We start from the raw sequence: 25,573 nt of genomic DNA, 5'->3' as shown, positions 1-25,573 counted from the left end.
CAACTGGGACTTTTGGACTGAGAGATTAGGGGTAGACTAGGAGAAGCACTGCTTTGCTGGGAAGTTGATGGGGTTCACTCTAAGAGACTGTGGAATCTACTGCTGTTAGGAGCCTTGTGCAAAGGAACAGTGACTGGCAGAGGGGGCAGTGTAGAAAGAGAGCTCACTACAGTGATCCCCTGCCGCCCTCCTCCGGAGCTGTTTGCTGCCCTCCCTTATCAGTCAGGACTGTCCAGTCCCAATGTCTGAAACAGATTCGATAACAATGACCAATTAGGCATTAACACATCTACCTCTGGGGTTATCTAGACATCCTTATGGAGAACAGGATCTAAAATCCCTGCCCATCAGGGCAGACAGAGGCTTTGCCTGAATGGTGTAAAGAGCCATAAACATTTTTTTGTAATTACAATGACATTTTACAGGGAGAGCCATAACTGCCGCTCCATAACTTTAGTGTGGGGAGGAATGCACTGTAGACTCTGTGATGTGGGGAATGGAGCCATCTGATGACTGTCTTCTTCAGATTGTGCTTTTCTACCATGAACAACTTCTGGGAGCAAAACTCACAAAGGAGAAGATGATTTCTATTCCAGAAGCCCTTCTACTGAGAAGAGACAGACTGCAAATCTCCAGAGGTAGACGAGTGGCAGCAGGTCAGCAAATGAATGAGTAGTACATAACTTGGCCAACCTCCAAATATCTATGTGCAGGGAAGGGCATTTAGGGGGGTTGTTGGTTCTGAAAAGCTTCCTGGAAGAAGCATATGTGCAGAGGGGGAGGTCATTCTTAGAGGAAATGGCCCTTGTCTAGACATGGGTAAGATGGAGATGTAGAGCAACTCAGGAGCATAGATCCCACTATAGGTCACCCAGTCTTGTCATCTTAGTCTTCCAATCGATTAGTTAGCTTATATTCAATCTCTCTCAGTGATCCCCTATGCTTTTGTAAAAATTTCATAACACACCATGAGTCAGGCCCAAGATCTTCCTGTCTCACCACCCTCTCTCCTTGGTCCACCTCGTTTAATGACTTTTTGGTCTATTTCGTCTTCCCCTGTAAGACATATGTGAAAATATGAACATTCTTTCATACTGCACTTCAGTAGTTTGATTTCCCCCAAACTACCAAACAGTCTTTTTCTCAGCCTTCTAGCAGCCTGTGCTTTCTTCACTACACCTCAGAAGCTCTTCTGGGCCAACAAGAGGACAGTTTGTCAACATATGAACGACTAGCTACCCTGCTCATTTCCCAAGCCAAGTACCCCAGAGCCTTACCTTGTCTGATGCCTTTCTTTGGCTAATTGTACAGCATTAATGCTTTTCAGCTTCTTTCTGTTCATTCTCACTGATGTGTTTCAGTCAGGGCATCTCTGATGACAGAGCCTGCATTTGCATTTTTTGCTTTATTCCACACCCCTCATAGTGCAACTGAGAGCTTGAATTCATAATAACCCCAGGTGCTAGAGGTGAATAGTTACCTAGATAATTTGATCTGTGTAGACGATGCTTGTCTTTCTGAAACATGTTTAGAGGCTTAGAATATCCATGTGATTGCTTCTGCAAGCCTCTCCTTTGGTCAAGTAGGCACAATGTTATGGGTATATCTTTTGTCAAAGAGATTGACCTTTGATATACTAAAGGGTTCTTTCTTTGGTCATAACACTGGAAATATAAGCTTCTTGCTTCTTGGATTCAGTCAACAAATAGACTTATTTATATTAGCTACTACTGCAGACAAGGAAGGCAAAAATGAATAAGACAAGGTCTCTACCTTTTAGGTGGCTTCAGGTTGGTGGGAAGATAGATAAGTAACCCAGCATTTCTAACTACAGCATGATCAGAGCTTTATGATGGAGGTGTGCATGAGGTACGGGGATGAAGGGTAGATCTCTGATTCTGATGCAAGAAGTGCCATTGGCCCAGGAAGGCAGAAGGGAGTGAGTGACTGTGTAGCATATGACTAAGCTAAGTTATTGGCCCAGGAGGCAGAAGGGAGTGAGTGATTGTGTAGCATATGACTAAGCCTAGACACTACAACGTCTTTCTCAATTAGGTTCCCATTTCTTTATGCATTCATGCACTGAACAAATATACAAGTACCAACCAGGTACTAGTCACTATACTAGGTCTTATTTGAAGATGTACAAGTCACCAGGGAGCTTGCAGCCTAGGGTGGTAGACAGAAAAATCAACATTTAAAATCCACCATAAATCCTGAGGCAGAAGCATGGGAAAGCTGACACTTCCTTAATTAAAGCCCGTTGAAGTGTTACGGTATGTAGAATGCTTTGAAGGGGCAATATCAATAACTTACTGTCTTGCCCCATTGTAGTCTGTGAATAGGTTGATTCAGTTCCACTGTGCAGTTTATCATCTAAAATCCCAGCAGTTAAAGGATCTGGAATATATCAAACTTTTTAAGGTCCCTGCCTGGACAGCCTTCCTAGTTCAGGAAGCAAATCATCTGACAGAGAGAGAAGTGAGAGTGTAGACGCACAATCTTTTTAAAATAATTTAGTAATGGTCCTACGTAACTGACCAAGAATTTACAGACTCTGTTCTTTCTGTAGAGATATTTCCTTGCTGCTCAACCAGTGAGCTTGCCAAGTTTAGAGGATTAATCTTTGACATTGTAAATAAACTCAAGTTGTAATTCAGTCGCAGGGATGAAGGGAACTTAAACTTGTTTTATATAAGGGAAAAATATTAAATGGATTTGTGGAAGAACAACTATGGCAGTCCGTATTGTCTCTGGTACCTTAGCACTGAGTTTTGGAACTACAAGGGACTCTCTAGGTCTTCTGATCCAATGGTCTTTTTTTTTTTTTTTTTAATTCTAATATAGTTAACATACAGTATTAGCTTCAGATGTAAAATACAGTGATTTAACAATTCTATACATTACTCAGTGATAATCAAGATAAGTGTACTCTTAATCCCTTTCACCTACTTCACCCATCCCCTCCATCCACCTCCCATCTAGTAACCATCAGTTTGTTTTCTATAGTTAATAAAGTGGTTTCCTTTTTTGTTTGTCTTTTTGTCTTTATTCGTTTGTTTCTTAAATTCCACATGTGTGAAAATACATGGTATTTGTCTTTTTCTGAAAAATTATTTAGCAATATATTCTCTAGATCCATCCATGCTGTTGCAAATGGCAAGATCTCATTGTTATGGCTGAATAATATTCTATTCTATATATAATATTCCATTAAATACACACACACACATACACACACGTACACACTACATCTTCTCTATCCATTCATCTATCAATGGACATGGGCTGTTTCCATAATTTGGCTATTGTGAGTAAAGCTGCAATAAACATAGGGCTGTGTACATCTTTTCAAATTAGTGTTTTTGTATTCTTTGGGTAAATACCCACTAGTGGAATTACTGGATCACAGGGTAGTTCTATTTTAATTTTTTGAGGACCCCCCCCATACTGTTTTTCACAGTGGCTGCATCAGTTTGCATTCCTACCAATAGTGCTTGAGGGGTTCCTTAGTATCCGCACCCTCACCACCACCTCTTGATTACTGTGTTTTCTATTTTAGCCAATCTGATAGGTGTGATAGCTCATTGTGGTTTTAATTTGCATTTCTCTGATGATGAGTGATGTTGAGCATCTTTTCATGTGTTTATTGTCCAACGGTCTTATTTTATACATGAGAAGACTAAGACCTATAGTACCTGAGATGGTAGTAGATCCAGGACTGGAACCCATGTCTTTTGACTCATACTTCAAGACTCCTAATACTACACCATGCTACTGCTTGTCACATTCAGACTCTAGTTTTACTTGCAAGACTCTACTGTCAACTTCCTTCTACTCAGTTCTTTTCTGTCCCTCCCTATGGTGTACGTCAGCTGATTCAAGCTGCTTCCTGGCCTCCTGTCCATGCTACACATTTTCTGGCCTCTGAAACATCCCTCACACACTTCCTCTTCTCCATCAGGCTGGCATATCTTCATCTCTTTCTCCTTTCTGCCCCTTGTTTCTCCAAACCAGCTTCATACTCCCTCTTCCTGGAAGCCTTCTCTAACTAACTTCTTCTGTCTTTGAATGGTTCTTGGTTCTTCCTCTTTTCAAGCCTTTTTGTTGGTTTGTATTCACTGCTTTGTTGCTTAGTAAGCATTTTGACGGAAGTTAATATAGATATTTACATTCCATAAGAAAACTTAGATTAGGTGCTTCCTAAAGGTAAAACCTAGAACACGCAGGGGGCATTTTACATCATTGTGTGACTATAGCTGGGAATGGACAGTCTGAGAAAGGCAAATTACTTCTGTATTTGGGAAGAGGAAAGAAGACTGCCTTCGAGGTGGGTGGGTATGGTGATCCTCTTAGAGGCGGGGGGTATTTGAAATGACTTCTTAAGATTATTTCCAGTCCTGGGACTCTATACCCTTTTGCACCAACTTGTATATACCAAAGCCTTAGCCTGATGCTGTTACCAATTTTGTGGCCTGTGTTGAAGAATAAGAAATCCTGCAATTAATAGGTGACAGATTGGTGTGTCCACTGCATGTTATGAAGAACAACAAAAGAGCTTGGTAAAAGGAACTTCCCACATGGAATGTATTGTTAGGTGGATCACCTGGCTGCCCTGTGGATGACTTCATTTACTGCCTGGAGATCTCTACCTCAGGGAAGGAAGGCCAAGAGCCCTTTTGAGCCAAGTTCAAATTCTCTTGCCTGATTGATACCTTGGTCAATGGTGTCATTAACAATGCTTCAATAGCCTGACTGGCTGATTTCAAAATGGGAGAGGTGATTAATGTCAGAAATCCAGTTGGGGAGAGCATTGAAGGGATGTCCCAGAAAGAAAAAATGGGGGAGGGGTCCACCTGTGCCCCCAGAGGCCCATCCACTGTCTGCAACCAAAGGGAAGATCGTGGGGATAAGAGTCTGATTTCCAGCCCTTTTTTGCTTTGCTGATTGCTCTCCATCTCCCTTCCCCTATCTCCTCCAATAGCACACATTCTGACACCTACAAGCTCATTACATGATGCTGACCTATTTTTTCATCTTTTCCATGAGCATCAAACACATATCATCTTGCAAGCACATGTATTTTTTTTTTTTTTTCCCTACCAATGCTGAGTGCCTTTGAAGTCCAATTTATTGTAGGGTTAAGCAGCCAGGTCTTGATTGTACCCTAAAATTGCTTATAATTTTGATGCCTCCAAACTATTTCCCAAATCTACCTTTTTTTCTACAGAAGGGTGTGGCACAACCCCTTTTTACTATCTTCTGTGGCAGAATGTGGAGAATAGAGAGGACTTGGGGAGCAATTCTCCAGGTGGGTTTCAGGAACGACTTAGTCCCTAGCTTCTAATTGCAGTTGGGCTGTATTAAAGTTGTACTCTACTCAGCAAAACTGAATTCAGTTTTTCCTTCAAGGTTTAGGGCCAATATGGCTTTACTGATTGATCAGAATGGTCACTGAGAAGTTTCTACTTCAGTATTCAGACTTTTCAGGATATTTCCATTGTGGCCACTTACATCTGTGAATCCAAATGGGATTAGAAATGAAAATATCGTGCCTTAATCTAGGGAGTCAGGGCTGTGGCAGGCAGCTAACCCAAAGCATAGTAGTCTTTCTGAAATCATTCTGTAATAACTTCTACTTCCACATCTAACCATTCCCTCACCTGGCTTAAGTGGAATTCAGCATCTCCTTAAGTGATGTTCAGGGGGAAGAGAGGAAAATGGAAGATAAGCAGTGAAATCCTAAGAACATAGGGGCACCTGGGTGGCTTAGTCGGTTGAGTGTCTGACTTTAGCTGAGGTCTTAATCTTGCAGTTCATGAGTTCAAGCCCTGCAACAGGCTCTGTGCTGATGGATTGGAGCCTGGAGCCTGCCTCAGATTCTGTCTCTCCTTCCCTCTCTGCCCCTCCCCGACCTGCACTCTCTCTCTCAAAAATGAATATTAAAATAAAACAATAACAAATCCTAAGGATATAAATTGAGCCCAAGCAGAACTCAGCTCTTAAATACAATTCAAATTTGGATCCAATAGTCTTCTCTGCTCCAGGCTTCACTTTATCCCTTAGTACAATAGAGAGGAGCATCATACCTTTTAACACTCAGATTCATTACAGGAGGACGAGTCTGTGTGTCCAAAACAACCAGGAATGCAACCAACATTTCCTTAAAGTACAAGGAGAAAATGGAAACTAAAATTCCTACTTCTCTTTCTGGAGAGGCCAACAGTAGCATTCAATGTTGACCCATGCTGTTGGGCTGGAGACTGGCCTACCTATAGTCTGACTCCTTGTTATCTCTTGTTATAGACTGTCTACAGCTGACTTCATTTGTTCCGTGTGTCTCCCACACATGACACTCACCACATATGCTTGCTGGGACTTGCCTCCAAACATTTATACTGGCCAGTTCCCTCCTCCCCCAACCTTAGGTACTGTCTTCCCATCCTCTCTGTTCAACTGTGTCCCTTTCCTCTTTGTATAACTGGTCCTAAAGTCTCTTCTCTGCCTTGTTGGTCTTAGCTGGCTCTTAGGACTCCATTACTCTATGGTTCCTCCACATATTTTTGGAAACCCAGTTTGAAATACACTATTAATGATTTCTGATCTGTTATTTAACTTTTGGCCTTGGCTCCACAAAGCCAAAATCAAGGGCACAGCTATTTAAAAATGTTGAAGCCTTGTAAAATATTCTGATGAGTTGAATACTTCTATCATATACCTTTTCTACATCCTCCACCTCCTCAATTTAGTTAATTACTGCCTTCCATTTCAACTATCTTTTTCTTGCAAATTCTCCTAAAAGAATTCAGTTATCTGTTTGTAAATATACTGAGAAGTATATTCCAAAGAGGCAAAATCCTATGAAAATGTTTGGCTAATATTTCCATGTTTAAATTCCTTAAGAGAATTGACCAAAATAACTTTACCTGTCAGACATAATTTCCTAGAGAAAAATATGGACAAAAGAATAAATTCCATTATATAACTATTTAGTGGTTAGGGTTTAATCACTGGCAGCTGAGTTATTTGAATATGACTAATTTCTATCTATTCACAAATTATATTAATGATTACATAAAAATTTTGAGATGTTTGTTCATTAGAAAGGAAATTATATGGAAATATACTATGTACTGAGAATTTGTCATGAATTATCTCTGAGGTGATTTACATGCCTTATAGAATTAAATCCCCCCAGTACTATTGCAAGATAGGTATTTCATTACATCGTTTTAGGGATGGAGAAAGTTGAGGTTTAGAGAAATAACTTGCCTAGAGTCATGCTTCTGGTTAACCATTTTAACAGTCCCTGTGTTTAACCATTATGTCACACTGCTTCCTATGGGATTTTTTTTTTTTTCAGGTTAAATATGTTTTATTAAATGAACCTCAAGGGTATTCGAGTATTCTGAACTTCTGGGGGAAGCATCTAGGTGATTCAAGTTCAATATGATTAGTTTATTATCTAATACAACTAATTAGGTATTAGAAGTATTAAAAATTGATTACAATGAAAAAGGACAACGTGTGGCTATGGTTTCACATGTACTGAAATTTTTACACAAATATGTTGTAATGCCTTTAACAAAATTTTGAGGTGAAGAGTAGCACCAGCCCCATATTTCATAGATATAGTGATTAGGAATTACCCTTGCTTCAGGGTGCCTGGGTGGTTCAGCTGGCTAGGTGTTCACTCTTGGTTCCAGCTCAGGTCATGGTCTCATGGTTCGTGAGTTTGAGCCTTGCATGGGACTCTGTACTTCCAGGGAAGGGTCTGCTTGGGATTCTCTCTCTCTCTCTCTCTCTCTCTCTCTCTCTCTCTCCTCTCTCTGCCCCTTCCCAGCTCATGCTTTCTTGCTCTCAAAATAAATAAACTTAAAAAAATTATATTTGCTCATAGAATCAGCAAATGTATGTATGTGTATGCATTGGGGCTGGGGGCAGATGGGCAGGAAGAGTGGTGGTTGTGTGGATTCAGGCCAGAATTCAAACCCAGTTTTGGACTCCATAGCTTAAAACCATAACATGGGAACTAAAACATTCCTCCTATTTCACTCAGTGTAGTCCAGGAGGCAGTTGCCTATAACATTATTTGCCAAAACTGGCATTGGTTTTGATGGGGTTTTGCAGTGGTGGGGGTCCAGAGCCAAGGGCCAAGAAAGAATTCTTGAGACATTTTTGGTGCAAAAAGGTGATTTTATTAGAGCACGGGGACAGGACCCGTGGGCAGAAAGAACTGTACTAGGGTTGTGAAGAGTGACTGATCATATACTATGGAGTTGGGGGAGGTAAAGGCAAAAAGGAGGCTTCCAAAAGGCCTTCATATGCTAAAGAGGACTCATAGGATACTGGAGGCCTAGCTATTGTCAAGCTAAGGTTGTTTTTTTCTCTAGCAAATCATTAACATTATGATAGTAGGGGGTTCCTGGAGAACTATTATACTCTGTATTTGCCTCAAATTTTTGTCAATGGGCTACAGGTTATAAAGAAATTTAATGTTACCATTTCCTTCTTGCCTTTGTTCCCCACATCACTATGGAGGGGAGGGTGATGTTGGGACTCCAGGAGACTGAGTCCATAGGTTTCTGGAGATTAGGCTATTGATAAGATTGCCTTTGTCTTGTCATTTACAAAGACATTTAGAGATTTCATGTCCTGTATCTCTATCAGTGAACCAATTGTTTTCTGCTTCTCTTAGCTTTAGGGCAGCTAGGAGTGCCTGAGGAATGTCACACATATCCCACAGGGCAGGGGGGGCGGGGGTATTTGCAGGGTGTCAGCTTGCCTTATGCATCCTCATCAAAAGAACTGCATCATCCTTAGATCCCAAAGTTTATATCAAGGCTTCTTAGATGCTAGTAAGGTACAGTGAAAAAAAAAAAGTTTCTAGACCAGCAGACCTGGGATCAAGCCTTGTTTCTATCACTTTCTTTATAACCATACCCTGACTTTCTTTTGAGCCTCTTTTATTTTTTTAAATGTTTGTTTATTTTGTGAGGGGGGCGGGGGAGAAGGGGCAAGAGAAAGGGAGAGAGAGAATTCCAAGCAGGCTCCATGCTCAGTGTGAGGCGACACGGGGCTCAATCTCAGGATCATGAGATCATTACCTGACCCGAAATCAAGAGTCGGATGCTCAACAGACTGGGCCACCCAGGCACCCCTGAGCCTTGTTTAATATATAAAAGAGGTATACTCCTCTCTGCCTTACAGGACTCATAAAAATTCAGTGTAATGATTTACATATGAAGGCACTTAGTAAAATGAAAGAAGTTGACTTTATACAATTGCTAGTTTTTATTATAACAGTAAAAAAAAAGAAAGAAAGATAGAAAGAAAGAAAGAAAGAAAGAAAAGAAAAAATAAAAGAAAAGAGACTTTATATGTTCTCACATCAGAACAAGTGAGGCCAACAGACCAACAGACCAAAATGGGCACCCTTCCCGTGCCAGTGCAGGTGGCCCCAAGGGGCTGACCCATCTAACCTCAGGAAGGAAGAAAGCCTGATTGGGGTCATAGTGTATATAGGAGACATTAGAAGCTCTGTTAAGTTCAAGCCAGCTATGACTTGAACCCAAATCTTAAGACTCCACTTTAAAATAGGGCATTTTAAATGAAGTTCTGTTTTCAAAGGACTTTTTAATACTTAAAGTTTTGAAAATCAAAGGAAATTAAGCAAAGTAAGAAACCGAGAGGATGGCAGATAAAGCGAAGTGAGACAAAAAGACTATTATGACCATTAAAAAATATAGGACCAACAAGGTTGGGCAGATATGTAAATACTTAAGATTGACAAAGTGGTAGAGAAGTAGGAGTGTTATGAAAGAAAGGAAAACAGCAATTCTAACCTTAGAGATAAGAAAGGCGTGGAGAACTGTTGTCAGGCAGAAAGAGATTCTAAAATAATAAAATAAGCCACAAAGCACAACATACAACATTGAGGAAAGGCACTGTATAACTGAACACAATGTGGCTTTTTACTACTGCGGAAACATTAGGTGGTAGAAAAGTGAAATCGTTTAAAGAAATTTTTCGAAGTTTCTTTCCAGAGGTGGCAAACGGCGAAATAGTAAAAATATTAAAGTATAAGCATATTAAGAGAAAAAAAAAAGAAAGAAAGAAAGAAAGAAAGAAAGAGAAAAAGAAAGCCAAAACCCGATAACTGGTGACATTTAAAATACCGCCTCCCAAACAACGGGCCTGTAACTTGTAGAGGAGTCCAAGTTTGCAGAAACGTCCCCAAGGATGAACCGCGGACATTGTACATCAAACTTTCTCTTGTGGCCATCTGCAGGAACAAAGCGTCCATCTCACTGGGGTGAGAGCGGCGAGACCCTGGTGCAAGACAGACGCTCAGCAAAGGCTTCCCCCCACTCCAGATCGGACTTCTCCCCAGACCCCGCCGACCCACCTCCCAGGCCAGGTCTGCCACTGCAAGTCCAGCCCCTGACCCCTCAAGGCAGCCCTCCCAGTCCCGCATCCCTAGCTCAGGCCCGCAGGCCGCCGCCCCCAACACGGAGCTTCATTCATTGACCCGGGCAGAGCGGGGCGGGCGAGCGAGACGAGCTCGGGCAACGGGCGTGTGAGGCTCCAGGCGGGGATACCCGGGCGAGTGCTTACTCTGGGTGTCCGTTAAGGAGATCATGGCTCCAGCGGTGAGGGCAGCGGCGATAGCACCCTGCAAGAGCCCAGAGGACGAAGCAACGCGGAAAAAAAAAAAAAATAATAATAATAAATAAATAAATTAATTAATTAAAAAAAACCGGTAGGCAGCCAAGGGTACAGCCCGAGCATCTACAGAACACTCGAGTCCCCCCTACAAGAGCTTCAAGACTGCTTCCCATTGGCGAAACCCTCTCAATAGCAACCAATCATCCATAGTCTTGTTCGGTGATACACATGGTGGCCACACCCCTTCACCAATTAGAGAAGAGTGTTACTTGCAATTGGTTGAGACCAAACCGGAGGGCGAATGCTCCCAGCTGGAGAAAAAGGGAAGCTTGGTAGGGGGAGGTTTTGTTTGGAGAGCGGCTGAAAGCCTACTGTTCCTGAGCTGGGCTCTTTGAGGTCGGAGACCTAAGAAGCAGGGGGTGGGGGTGGGGGTGCGGGTGGAGGGGCTGGAGGGTGGAAGGGGTGGAGGGTGGATGGGTGGGAGAGGATCTGGGGTGATTCGGCTTTGAAAGGGCAAATCTTTTCTTTCTCCTTACTGAGGGCGAGGGCGGTCTGTCGCGGATCACTTCCTTTCACCAATATACTGGCAGGAGAGAAAAGGGCGTTAATCCTCGCCCATCTCTAGTGGAACTCGGGCCTTTAGGGGCACCTTGGACTTTCTACTCCTTTTTATCTCCAACCTTTCCCATGCAGGAAGTTTGGTTTCCAAAGTCTGTTTATTGTGAACGGTACCATTTATTGTGAACGGTACAGGGACCACGCAGGCAATAGTGGAGGATTGCTGTTGTCTTTAAGAAGCAGTTGGTGGGGAGAGGAGGGGTGTGTTTCTGATTTAGCCTGTAGTACCTCAAGGGTATTTACTCCAACATAAATGATTGGCTGTGACCCCATACAACATTTACTGTGGCTGCTGTCAAAGTTCAGAAATAGCAGAAAACCAATGAATCATTGATGTAGCAATTAGTAAAGTTTGTTGAGCATCCACCAAAGAACAGCTGGGGAACCAGGAGCACTCAAGCCAAAACAGAATTAGGCGCAGGGCTACGTTGTTACAAAGCAGCTTGGGGAGAAAGAAGTCTAAGGATTTTTTTTTTTTTTTAACAGTGATAAGAATATTTACATTTTCTTAAGTGATAGGGAATTGGTTAGTTGTTACCTCATATCAACTTTGGGAAACCGTTTAAGTTGTGCTTATGATTTCCACGGGAGTAAACAAGTAATTATCCAGGTGAAGTCAGTCTTACAAAATAAGCTAAATTAAGCTTTGTATGACAAAACTGGTTTGTCTGCCAGGGAAGTTTCAAGGCTCGTCTCTGTTGGTTTTTTATTTTAACAATTCCCCCCTTTTGATTATTTTCTCATGTACCCAATCTGAAGAACCACATATTTGTTTTTGCCATTCGTTGAATAATCAGCCTGAGGGCCATGTAGTCACCTTCTTCATCATTTATGTGTTTATTGTTTATTTCCTCTGGTAATCTGATCCTGATGGATACCATTTGGCATATGAGTGGCTGCTGGCAGGCATTTAAGAACCCTTAGGAGTAGACAACATATTAAAGAAGTATATATGATGACTTAAGGAGAACCATAGCCAAAGACTGAAAAATTCCCCAGAGCAGATTCCCAGGTGTCAAGATTTAACCGACTAAATAAATCAAATGATTTGCAATTTTTAAAAAGTTATTTACATAAGCATAACATGATGTATTAACAGTCACATCCTCATGATGACTTAGGACTGGATGAACGTGAGGATGTTTTATTTTAGGAGGCAGTGTTGCGGATGAACTTCCACCCCAATTAGGCCTCTTTATGATGTGAGCAGTCAAGTAATTTAATAAGAGAGATTTCTGTGGAAACGAAAGAGAAACAAAGGTTAATAGTTCAAGGAAATTATAAATTCACTGAGTTTGGAGGGCAGCCAGTTGAGAAAATTTATAAATATTGGGTTCAAAGCATCTTCAGATGGAGTGAGGGCAAGAGTGGCAGTTGACAGATTTTCCTGGTTTGCAGTTTGAATGTCTCTGGTATCTTGCTGCGTGACCACAGAGCAACAGACACAACCACTGGCCTCACATGAGCTGTTTTGGTGGTTTCTCTGAAGTTTATATTCAGTTGTCCAGCTTTACCTTGCATGGCTTTGAGAAAAGGGCAACTTTATTTCCATAGTGATTCCAGGTGAGAAGAGTGGGAGGAAACTGGAAATGTTAGTTTGGAGAGTTCTAGTCAAGTATTGGAGGAAACTAGAAGAATTCAGGATCCAGTTCATTTTGTTCTTATTTTTATCAAAAATAACCACGGTAAGACTAGCTTGTTTGCAAATTAAGTCTAGTTTCAAAAATTTGGCCTGATTATTTACATAAGTTCAGCAAGAATAGCGATTGACCATATAGGCTCTTTTAAATCTGCTCTGCTGGAACTTTTCATAAGGAATCTTAGATTGGACTTTTCAAGTCTTTTTAGGTTGAGAAGCTAACATTAGGACGTTTCTAATTGTGTCCTAATACAAAGAGAAGAGTCAGTTGAGCTTATGTAAATACATGTATTGTCATGAAAAATAAAGATATTCAATATGAATTTCTGAATTCTGGAGGGATCAGGGAGGGAGAAAAATATACATGTTTCAACCTTTGTTTACAAAATTATATTTTACTGAAGTGCTGCTGTAAGCTATAGGTAGCTTAGAAGAGAGGAGAAAATGGGACCCTTTAAATCTGGACAACAAAACATTAAGGAACCAGCAGTGTTTTAAATGAAGTCATAAAAAAATTATAATCATCGTCATCAGTTCAGTCTCTTATAATTCTTGTTTTGCTTCAGCTTAGGTCAGCAGCTTTATGTATCAGTTTGAAATTCTTACCCATTCAGTGTTATGATCTTAAAGTTATGAGAAACCTGTACTTGTCAGTCTTTTCCATGAATTTCCTTGTAAATGAAGCACTTTTATAGGAACACTTTTGTGAGAGATCAGAGTAAAACAATCACTGCCAGAGAGTGAGAAAAGATTAAAAAATAGCCATGGTTAAAGATCTGGTGAGAGTTCATACACATACATACACACGCACACGTGCAGACATGCAATTGAGAAATAAAATTGGTTATTTTTATGACATATGATATTTTAAGATAAAAGCTGGAATTATGACTAGAATTATGACTATAACAGGAAATGTCAGGTATTTAGGAATTTCAAATAATTTTTGAATTAATTATTTAATATATCCTATATATAAATTATGATCTAAGGTAAAACATTATAGTGTTTCCCATGCAATTTAATATATCAAATAAGTCTACATAAATTAACGTTCCTCTTTTTACTTTATTTAGAAGTTGATTTGGGGAAGTTTGTTTAAAATGTCAAAAGATTTAAAACATTTGGTCAAATAGGATCATAGGTCACTCTGAAAGAATACTTAGGTACCCATTCAACCAAAATAACAAAAGATTCCAAAGGCGAATACAAAAATCTACATAGTTATAAAAAATTGAGCTCTTGTAATAGAGAAGACTCAGTTTTTCTAAGTAATCCAAGATGTGATGAAGAATTACACAAAATTATTTTCATAAGACCCAGATCTTTGTTTCATAAATAGATTACCTTAAAGGTACAGGAAAAGTTTTATTTATAATTTCTTAGGAAGAACTGATCAATACTCAAAACAAAACAAAACTTTGTCCTTTTAACAGAAAACCAAATTCTAATTTTGTACCAGTATACTTTTGATATTAGCACTTTTTTTTTAAACTTAAATCCATTTCACTTGTAGCTAGACCATACATAAAATTCTTTTCTCAAGATTTCCAGTTTTGCCCCATCTTTTTTTTTTTTTTTTCTTTTCCTCATTCTGGAACAATTATTTTACTTGAGGATGAAATCGCTTTATTTGTTTCCCTTACCAAACACCACCACCACCACTACTAACAAAAACCCATGTCCTTCATTTCTTTCCTTGTCCAAAAAACACATTCTATTTTCCTTTCCTACTTTTCATATGAAGTCGTTATCTTTCTCCTGTATTATTTCTATTAGCTTTAAATTACATCTATTAATTAGGATTTTTAATGCTTATAATCTTGAATTCCTAGTAAAAACTAAGAAGTAAGCAATTGTGGACTGGCAAATTTATAAATACACAATTATAAAAAGTTTTTAGAGATACGTTTTTTGGTTTTTTTAGATACATTTTTTTATAGTATGTTTATTAGTGTGGCAAAGGACATAGTTATTAACAGACCCAAGTATCGTCTCTCTGTAAAAATTAAAAAGGCCAAAAGTTGGGGTTGTTCTAATGAATCCTCGGCTACTAAAGCTTGAGTGACTCTTTTGAGACTGTCTGAGCAAGCGAGGCTAGGGTAAAAGAATGTTGGCAGGTGCTAATAGAAAGAATATAGTGATTTCTCATAAGTAAAAGGATAGTTGCCATAGCTTGAATTTATTGGAAGAGTTTTCCTAGAAGATGAAGAACTAGATTTAGGTTACCTTGTAGCAGATGATACAAATGGAAACAAATTAAACATAACTAAGAACCTTGCATAGTAGTGCAAGGGAGGTGCTTAATAAAAACCATTCACTCTGAGGTAGATTTGAGGCAGTATAGTAGTACTGAGGGACTGCCATGATGGGAACCAATTCAGAGAGCTGACTTAAATGTATTTAAATGGCATTTCCAAAACACTGATTTGCTCAGGTCAGTTTTAGTTGTAACTCAGATGTGATAAAAAGTACATTGAATCACATAGCTTAAATACACAAATTAAATACACAATTAAATACATAATTATAAAAACTTTTTAGAGATACGTTTTTAACTTTTTTTAGTTCTTATTAGCTTCAGGGAAAAATTATTAGTTGAGGTTGTATGTCTTTAGTAATTCTCTTATATCTGCTGATTCCTCATTTTAACAAAAAGAGCAATACCCAAGCTCCAAACTCCCAGTAGGCAAAAAATATCATTGGTTACATTTATCATTTATTACAATTATAGGTGTGGTTACTTTTTACTTATAGCAAGTGACTGTTTTGTTTTGTTTTTTCCTCATTTCTGGTAGTGATGTATAGTTTTATTTCAGTAGGAGTTTAAATAAAGTTAGTTTCCTTAAATAAAATATTAGCAATACTACAATACAGAAAAAAAAGAAAGCCCAAAGTAGATAAACTTATGTTTAACGTTTAATGATTCAGTATATTTATTATCTCATTGGGAAATAATTTAGATAGTCAACGAATATTCATTATTTAATTTAACTTGGTCTGTACTTTTCTGTATGGGAAATAGGTTCAAGAATTCCTACACATACATTAACAGATTATAAAGGCTTAGGGCAGAAAGCTGCCCACAGGGCTAAAGAGCCCAAGGTTAGCTAGCTAGAACAGTAACCGGTTATCCTTAAAGCTTCATGCTCCATCAATCTTAAACTTTAAAGATAACTGCTATTTAGTTGTATTGCCTACAGGATACCACTTTCCATCTGGTGACACCAATATATTATTGTGCTTTGATCACAACTTCAAAAGCCACTTGCCCCCCCAGACTCTTTGCTTCCACAAATTAATGACTACTATCTGATTGTTTCTTTCTGCACCTTCACCACGTCTGTAGTCTTGAGAGGTCAATAAATATGGAGATGAAAGGAGACAGAAATCTCTGTTTGGGGCTGTTGTATCCTTCTAGATATTAGCCTCTCTCGTTTTCATTTCTGCATTTGCTCTCTTACCAGACCAGAGAGAACTTAGGATTCCTGATAGGCAACATTTCTGTTATTTACATTTATTTAAATTATTTGTTTTTAACAGTTAAGCTTGGATTAAACATTAAACACCTAACCATCAGGACTCCTGGGTGGCTCAGTCGGTTGAGCATCCGACTTCCGCTCAGGTCGTGATCTCACGGTTCATGAGTTCGAGCCCCTCATCGGGCTCTGTGCTGACAGTTTGGAGTCTGGAGCCTGCTTCAGAGTCTGTGTCCCCCTCTCTCTCTGCCCCACCCCTGCTTGTGTTCTGTCTCTCTCTGTCTTTCAAAAATGACTAAACATTAAAAAAGAAAAAAAAAACCTAACCATCATCCTAAATTATTTTTCTTGTTGGCAAATTTTGAAGACATGCTTGCTTTTATTAAGCCAACAAACTTAAACTAGGTTTTACTTATCAAAAATTATATCAGGTCAGGTGAACTTGAAAAAATTTGGGTTAGTTTTTATATTTTTGAGGGTTTCAAGAGTACTTCATTTATAAGGACTTATTTTTTCTTTAAGCCAATTAAATAGCTCCTTACACATTAGTTATGGCAATACCACCTGGAGTTAGAAAACTATCACACATCTATAACATGTATAGATAGACAAACATATAGACAGAGGCAAACAGATCTTATAACTTTTGTTTAAAAAAAGGCATGAGCTGATAGCCATAATAATGCAAAACTCATTAGTTTATAAAAGAATAGTTGGATCCAAATTGTGTTTCTGGCAGATGGGCTAAGTTGAGGCTACCTGCTCAGATAGCAAAGCAAAGTTTGTTTGTTTGCAAGCTGTGAGGATCTTTTAGAAGCTTCTGCTTATCAAAGAATGCATTCCATTGTCTCTGAGAGGTTTGAAATCCTCTTTTGTCAAAGGCACAGCTTAAGATACACTTCAAGTTAAAGTTGCCCTACAGTGACCACTACAATTCTATAAGTTCACCCATTTTCCAAAAAGGCACAAAATCCTGATCCATAGACCAATCAGGTAGAACACATCTTTGCCTTTATATTCCCTAAGAGTTCATTTGAGGGGCTCTGTTTTCTAAAAGCTGTTCTCAAACACAGGGAACCATGTGTTTCCCTGCCCTCTTCCCTTTGGAATAGAATAAGATGATTTAGGTAAATAAGCTTCAACAAACAAAATACAGGTATGCAAATTAAAGTCAGCTCAAAATGGAGAGAACAGAGCTCAGCTATAAGAGAGACTTACCTTCAAACTCTAGAGTAAATGAGAAAGCACTGAACTCAGTAGACTCTGGGTTCCATCACCATAGGGGCCTCAGTTGAGGAGGAAGGGGAGGTAAGGGGTATTTTCTTTGGATCCCATTTTGACGCCACAAACTGTCAAAAGTTTAGAAATAACAGAGGTAAAACTAATGAATCATTGAAGTAGTAATTAGTAAAAGTTTATTGTGCACACACCAAAAAGACAGTTTGCAAACCAGGAGCTTTCAAACCAAAACATGGAAAGAAGCTCAGAGGTATATTGTTAGAAAGTGGTTTATATAGTGAGAAATTCCTGCCCTCAAGTGTCTTCTACTTGTTCATATGTATGTACTACTAAATTTTAGTCGTTCACAGGTATTTGAAGTTCCTTAATTACACACCGTATGTTTCCCCCACTTCTGACCTTTTCATGTTTTCGTCTGAAATCTAATCCCTCCATAGAATAGGAGTTCCTCTTTTAAGATTGAATTGTAACTCTTTAAAGCAAGTATTGAATGAAACGTTGAAGTGATTAATTTGAGTATTTATGTCGATGGATTTTGCCTAATCTGGGACATTTGAATCTGTTATTTATAAGATAGGTTTTGCCATCTCAATTTTACAGACAAGGAAAGAGGTGAAGAGGAACAGGTTAAGTTTGCTAAGATCATACAATAATTTCTTGCTAAAATTCAATACAGTTGAGTTAATTAAAAAAAGCCTCAAAGCTTTGGTCTTTTTTGCTAATCATTTTGTATGTGGTGTTTAAGTATCATTGGTGTTATACTTGTTTATGTGATTTTGGACACTTCTCTGAAATCTGGAGAATTCTCAGTAAAAAATTAGTGTGGGAATAACCATGTAGTCATTTTAAAAGTCACTATAATATATGGTTTACTTTCTAACATTTTTTTGTGCTTAATAGTGACAAATTATCATTGGTTAGGTTTAAAAAATATTTTAAACTACGGTTTAAAAATCTTGCTATGATTTTTCTTTCATTTTTATAAAGAAGTTTGAATCTCCAATTCAATTTTAAAATGGCATCCATTTCAAGTTAGTGGAAATGATTACATTGTATAGTATATTCTGTTTTATTTCTGATTGCCTGCTCTTTGAAAAAAAATTTTTTTTTTCTCTGTACTTTCAACTTTGCTGTGAACCTTAAACTGCTCTAAGAGGAAAGTCTTAATAAAAATAAATAAAGATAAATTATAAAAATATTTGTTTTGGTGTGCCTGGGTGGCTCAGAGTTAAGTGTCCGATTATTGATTTCAGCTTAGGTTATGATCTCATGGTTTGTGAGTTCCAGCCCTGCATCAGACTCCGTGCTAGTAGTGTGGGGCCTGCTTGGGATTCTCTCCTTCTCCTTCTTTCTCTTTCTCTGCCTCTCCTGTACTCTCTCTCTCTCTCTCTCTCTCAAAATAAATAAATACACTTAAAAAATGTGAAATACATATTTGTTTTCAAAATTCTGAGTTTTGTGAGTTTTTTTTTTTTTTATTGTGGTAAAACATATATACCACAATGTACCGTTTTAACTAATTTTAAGTATATAGTACAATGGCAGCAATTCACATTATTGTGTAACCATCACTAGTATCCATCTCCAGAACTTTTTCATCATTCCAAACTGAATTTCTGTACCTATTATACAGTAATGCTCCCTTATTCCCTTTCCTCCAGTTGCTGGTAACACTACTCATATTCTGTCCATATGAAGTTGACTACTCTAGGTACCTCATATAAGTGGACTCATGCAATATTTGTCCTTTTGTTTCTGGCTTATTTCCCTTAGCATAATGTCTCTGAGCTTCATCCATTTTGTGATAGGTATCTTTTCAAGGCTGAATAACATTGCGTTGTATGTATATACCACCTTTTGTTTATCAATTTGTCTGTCAGTGTACATTTGGGTTGTTTTATCTTGTGGCAGTTGTGTATGACGCTCCTATAAACATTGGAGTACCAATGTTTTTGAGCCTCTGCTTTCAGTTCTTTTGGATATATACCTGGAAGGAGAATTGCTGAATCACATGGTATTTCTGTGTTTAAATTTTCAAGAACTGTCATATTGTTTTCCATACTCACTGTTTCATTTTTTATTCCCCCAAGCAATGCATAAGAGTTCCAAGGAATGATATGTTTTTTCATAGAATTCTAGGAACCTAAGAAATCATAAAGTAGAAAACATAAGTCACTCCTAGTCTCACTACTCAGATTAATATCATAATATAAAGATATATTATTTTTCCATAAACATTTTAGTTTGCAAAGAGTTTTTATTATGTTTTTTTATTTGTTGTTGACATATAATTAACATATAATGATATTATTTCCAGGATTGCAACATGATAACTATAGTCACTACATATCACCATATGTTGTTATAATATTATTTATATTCCGTATGCTGTACTTTTCATCTCTAGGACTTATTTTACAGCTGGAAATTTGTACCTCTTAATCCCCCTCCACCTATTTCACCATTTCCTCCACCTCTCCACCTTCCTCCCCTCTGCCAACCACCAGTTTGTTCTCTGTATTTCTTTTCATTTTTTTTTTAACATTTCACCTATAAGTGAAATCATATGGTATTTGTCTTTCTCTGAGTTATTTCACTTAGCATAATACCCTTTATATATATATATATATATATATATATATATATATATATATATATTGTGTGTGTGTGTGTGTTGTTGCAAATGGCAAGATGGCAAGAGCTCATTCTTTTTTATGATTAATATTCCATTGCACATGTTTATCACATCTTATCCATTCATCTGTCATTGGACACGGGTTGCTTTCCTATCTTGGCTATTGTAAATAATGCTGCAGTGAACATAGGGGGGCATATATCTTTTTGAATCAACAATTTCATTCTCTTCATACCCAGAAGTAGAATTGCTGGATTATATGGTATTTCTTTTTTTAATTTTCCGAGGAATCTCCATGCTGTTTTTCATAGTGGCTGTACCATTTTACATTCTCACCAAGAGTGCACCAAGGGTCTTTTTCTCCATATCTTTGCCAACACTTGTTATTTCTTGTGTTTTTGATACTAGCTATTTGGACTGATGTGAGGTGATACTCCATTGTTGTTTTGATTTGCATATCTTTTGATGATTTGTGATGTTATGCATCTTTTCATATGTCTGTTTGCCATTCTGTCTTCTTTGGGAAAATGTCTATTCAGGTGTTCTGCCCATGTTTTAATTGGAGTGTTTTTTGGTGTTGAGTTATATAAGCTTTTTTTTTTAATTTTTTTTTTTTTAACGTTTATTTATTTTTGAGACAGAGAGAGACAGAGCATGAATGGGGGAGGGCCAGAGAGAGGGAGACAGAGTTATATAAGCTTTTTATGTATTTTGAATATTAATCCCTTATCAAATTTATCATTTGCACATATCTTCTGTCATCCACTAGGTTGTCACTTTGTTTTATTGATGGTTTCCACTGCTGTGCAAAAACATTTTATTTTGATGTAATTAGCATTTGTAATTTACATCTGCATTTTTTTCCTTACCTAAGAAGATATATCCTTAATTAGGTTGTTAAGGGCAATGTCTAAGAGATCACTGCCTATGTTTTCTTTGAGGATTTTTGTGGTATCAGGGCTCACACTTCATTCTTAATCCATTTTGAGTTTGTTTTAGTATTTGGTGCAAGAAAGTGGTCCAATTTCATTCTTCCTCATGTATCTGCCCAGTTTTCCTAACCATTTATTGAAAAGACTATCTTTTCTGGATTGTATATACTTGCTTCATTTGTCGTAAATTAACCGTATAGATGTGGAGTTATTTCTGGGCTCTCTATTGTGTTCCATTGATCAATGTGTCTGTTTTGGGACCAGTACCATACTGTTTTGGTTACTGAAGTTTTAGAATATATCTTGAAATCTGAGATTGTAATAACTCCAGTTTCATTTCTTCTTTGTCAAGATTGCTATTTGAAGTCTTCTGTGGTTCCATACAAATTTTAGGATTATTTGCCCTAGTTTTATGAAAAATGCCATTAGAATTTTGATAGGGATTTCACTAAATCTGTAGATTGCTGTGGACATTATGAACATTTTAACAGTGTCACTTCTTTTAGTTTGTGGGCGGAGAATATTCCATTTGTGTTTTCTTCAATTTCTTTTAGCAGTGTCCTGTAGTTTACAGGTCTTTCACTTTTTTTGCTTAGGTTTATTCCTAGGTATTTTATTCTCTTTGGTACAGTTGTAAATGGAATTGTTTTTATAATTTTTCTTCTACTTCATTATTAGTGTATATAATTGCAACATATGTCTATATATTAATTTTGTATCCTGCAACTTTATTGTTCTAATAGTTTTTCAGTAGAGTCTTTTAGAGTTTTCTATATATAGTATAGAAATCTACAAATAGTGACAGTTCTACTTCTTTACCAATATGGATGGTTTTTATTTTTTTGTCTGATTGTTGCAGCTAGGACTCCCAACTGTGTTGAATAAGTGGTGAGAGTGGACATTCTTGTCTTTTCCTAATCTTAGAATAAAGGCTTTCAGTTTTTCATCATGTGTATGATATTAGCTGTGGGTTTTTCATGTATGGCTTTTATTATGTTGAGGTATGTTCCCTCTAAACCTAATTTGTTGAGAATTTTTATCCTGAATGGAAGTTGTATTTTATCAAATGCTTTTTCTCCATCTATTAAGTTGAGCATATGATTTTATTTTTCCTCTTGGTGATGTGATGTATCGTATTGATTGATTTGCAAATAATTGAACCACCCTTGCCTCTCTGGAGTAAATCCCACTAGAACTTGGTGAATGATTTTTTGTTTTTTAGTGTATTGTTAAATTTGGTGTGCTAATATTTTATTGTGGGTTTTTGCATCTATGTTTATCAGAGATATTGACCTGTGGTTCTCTTTGTAGTGTCTTTATCTGGTTTTGGTATCAGGGTAATGCTGGCTTCATGGAATGAATTTGGAAGTTTTCCGTCCTTTTCTAATTTTTGAAATAGTTTGAGAAGAATAGGTATTAACTCTTCTTTAAATATTTGTAAGAATTCATCTGTGAAGTCATCTGGTGCTAAACTTTTGTTTGCTGGGAGTTTTTTGATTAACTGATTCAGTTTCATTTCTGGTTATCATTCTGTTCAAATTTTCTATTTCTTCCTGATTCAGTTTTGGGATGTTATTGGTCTGTTTCTATTTCTTCCTGATACAGTTTTGGAAGTTGTATGTTTCTAAGAATTTATACATTTCTTCTAGGCTATCAAATTTGTTGGCATATGATTTTTCATAATAGTGAATGATTGTTTTGATATATTGTTGAATGTGCTTTGCTAATATTGAGAATTTTTCATCTGCATTTATCAGGGATATTGGCCTGTAGTTGTGTGTGTGTGTGTGTGTGTGTGTGTGTGTGTGTGTGTTTCTGTGGTATCTGTCTGGATTTGGTATGAGGGTAATGCCAGCCTTATAGGATGTATTGGGAAGCTTTCCTTCCCCTTCTATTTTTTGGAATAGTTGAGGAGAATAGGTATTAACTCTTTTTTAAATGCCTGATAGAATTTGCCTGTGAATCCATCTGGTCTTGGATTTTTCTTTGTTCATAGTTGTTTGATATCCTAGTTGAATTGCCTTACCTATAATTGGTCTGTTTCTATTTCTTCCTGATTCAGTTTTGGAAGGTTGTGTTTCTAGGAATTTTTTCATCTAGATTGTCCTATTTGTTGACATATGTTTTCATAGTAGTCTCATAATCTTTTGTATATCTGTGGTATCAGTTATTTACCTTTCATTTCTGAATTTATTTGGTTCTCTCTCTTTTATCTTGATGAGTTTGACTAAAGGTTTATCAAGTGTTTTTTTATGTTTTCAAAGAACCAGCTCATGGAAACCACATTTTACTGAATTTCTTTTCTTTTTCCTTTCTTTTCCTTTTTCCCTTTCCCTTTCCCTTCTCTTCTTTCTGTCTCTATTTCATTTATTCTTCTTCTGGTGCTTATTATTTCCTTCCTTGTACTAACTTTGGGATTTGTTTGTTCTTTTTCTAGTTGCTTTAGGTATAAGGTTAGAGTGAGATTTTTCTTTTTTCTTGAGGTAGGCTTGTAGTGCTATAAATTTCCCTCTTTGAACTGCTTTCACTGTGTTCCAAAGATTTTGGACCATTGCACATTTATTTTCAGTTGTCTCCATGTGTTTTTTGTTTTTTTTTTTAATTTCCTCTTTGCTTTTTTGTTGACCTGTTGGTGGCTTAGTATCATGTTATTTAAGCTCCATGTGTTTGTGTCTCCCCCCACCCCCTTTTCTCTTATAATTGATCTCTGGTTTCATACCATTGTGGTCAGAAAAGATGATTTATAATATTTCAATCTTTTTAAATTTTTTGAGGCTTTTTTTGTAGCCTAACATGTGATTTATCCTGAAGAATATCCTATGTGCACTTGAAAAGAATATGTATTGTGCTGTTTTTTGATGTAATATTCTGTATGTATGTTAGCTCCATCTAGTCTAATGTGTTACTCAAAGATATTGTTCCCTCATTGATTTTCTGTTTTGATCTGTGTGTTGATGTAAGTGGGGTGTTAAAGTCTCCTATTATTGCATTACCATCAATTTCTCTCTTTATGTCTCTTAATATTTGCTTTATGTATTTAGATGTTCCAATGTTGGTTGCATAGTGAATTATAGTTGCTATATACTCTTGTTGGATTGATCTCTTTATTGTAATGTAATTCCTTTGTTATAATAGTCTTTGTTTTAAAGTATGTTTTGTCTGATATGTTGCTATCTCCACTTGTCTCCATTTGCATGGAATATTTTGTTTCATCTCTAAATTTTTAGTCTGTATGTTTTTTTAGGTCTGAAGTGAGTCTCTTGTAGGCAGCATATAGATGGGTCTTGTTTTGTGTTTTGTTTTGTTTTTTTCCTTTCAGCTTCTAGGTTTTGATTGCAGCATATTTATACTGTTCACATTTAAGGTAATTATGAGTAGATATATACTTATTGCTATGTTGTTACTTGTTTTCTGGTTGTTGTTGTCATTCTTTTTTCCTTATTCTCTTGCTCTCTTTTTTTGTAACTGATGACTTTCTTTTTTCTGTTTTCCTTTTTGATGACTTTCTTTAGTGTTATGCTTGGGTTTCTTTCTCTTTATTATTTATATATCTCATAGAGGTTATTGGCTTGTGGTTGCCATGAGGTTCATATATAACATGTGTATACCAATGTAAATTAAGCTGATGGCTACTCAAGTTTGAACTTTTTTTTAAATGTTTGTTTATTTTTGAGAGAGAGGCAGACAGAGTGCAAGTGGGGAAGGGCAGAGAGAGAGGGAGACAGAATCTGAAGTAGGCTCCAGGCTCCAAGCTGTCAGCACAGAGCCCCACTTGGGGCTCCAGCTCACAAACTGTAAGATCATGACCTGAGCCAAAGTCGGACACTTAACTGCCTGAGCCACCCAGGCACCCCAAGTTTGAACACATTCTAAGAGAATTTCAATTTTACTATCCTCCTCAATGTTTATGTATATATTAGAAGTTTTTACATCTCTTTATTTTGTGAGTTCCCATAATTTATTTTAGGTACAGTGGATTTTATTTCTCTTTATTTTTTAACCATACTAGCTATATAAGTGATTTCTCTACTATCTTACTGTTATGTTTGATTTTACTAATGGAATATTTTTCCTTTCATAATTGTTTAAATTTTTAATTATGGCCTTTTCTTTTCCACTTAAAGAATTCCACTTAACTTTTTTTTTTTTTTTGGTAAGGCCAGTGTAGTGGTGATGAACGCCTTTACTTTTTATTTGTCAGGGAACTCTTTATTCCTTCTTCAATTCTGAATGATAACCTTGCTGTGTAGAGTATTCTTGGTTCCAGGTTTTTTTCTTTTCACCATTTTGAGTATATCATGCCATTCTCTTCTGGTTTGCAAAGTTTCTGCTAAAAAATCAGCTGATAGCCTCATGGAGTTTT

General features: G+C 37.3%; 1 protein-coding gene across 4 annotated transcripts in view; it reads left to right on the top strand.

Moving 5' to 3' along the window:
- LOC125920136 (cationic amino acid transporter 3-like) overlaps window positions 1–25,573 on the top strand; it is a 52,453-nt gene that overhangs the window by 16,175 nt on the left and 10,705 nt on the right. The window contains exons 3-4 of one of the 4 annotated variants that reach the window (XR_007456961.1): window positions 5,231–5,311; window positions 10,292–10,376. The exons of 2 other annotated variants lie outside the window; for them this stretch is intronic. The gene's annotated coding sequence lies outside the window, so the exon portion shown is untranslated. Of the gene's footprint in view, window positions 1–5,230; window positions 5,312–10,291; window positions 10,377–25,573 lie in introns of those variants that run through there. One more of the 4 variants, XR_007456962.1, reaches the window with a different exon arrangement.

The sequence above is a fragment of the Panthera uncia genome, chromosome B4 (genome assembly GCF_023721935.1).
Source record: "Panthera uncia isolate 11264 chromosome B4, Puncia_PCG_1.0, whole genome shotgun sequence".
NCBI classification, from domain to species: Eukaryota; Metazoa; Chordata; class Mammalia; order Carnivora; family Felidae; genus Panthera; species Panthera uncia.
This window is presented reverse-complemented; position numbering and strand designations above follow the sequence as displayed.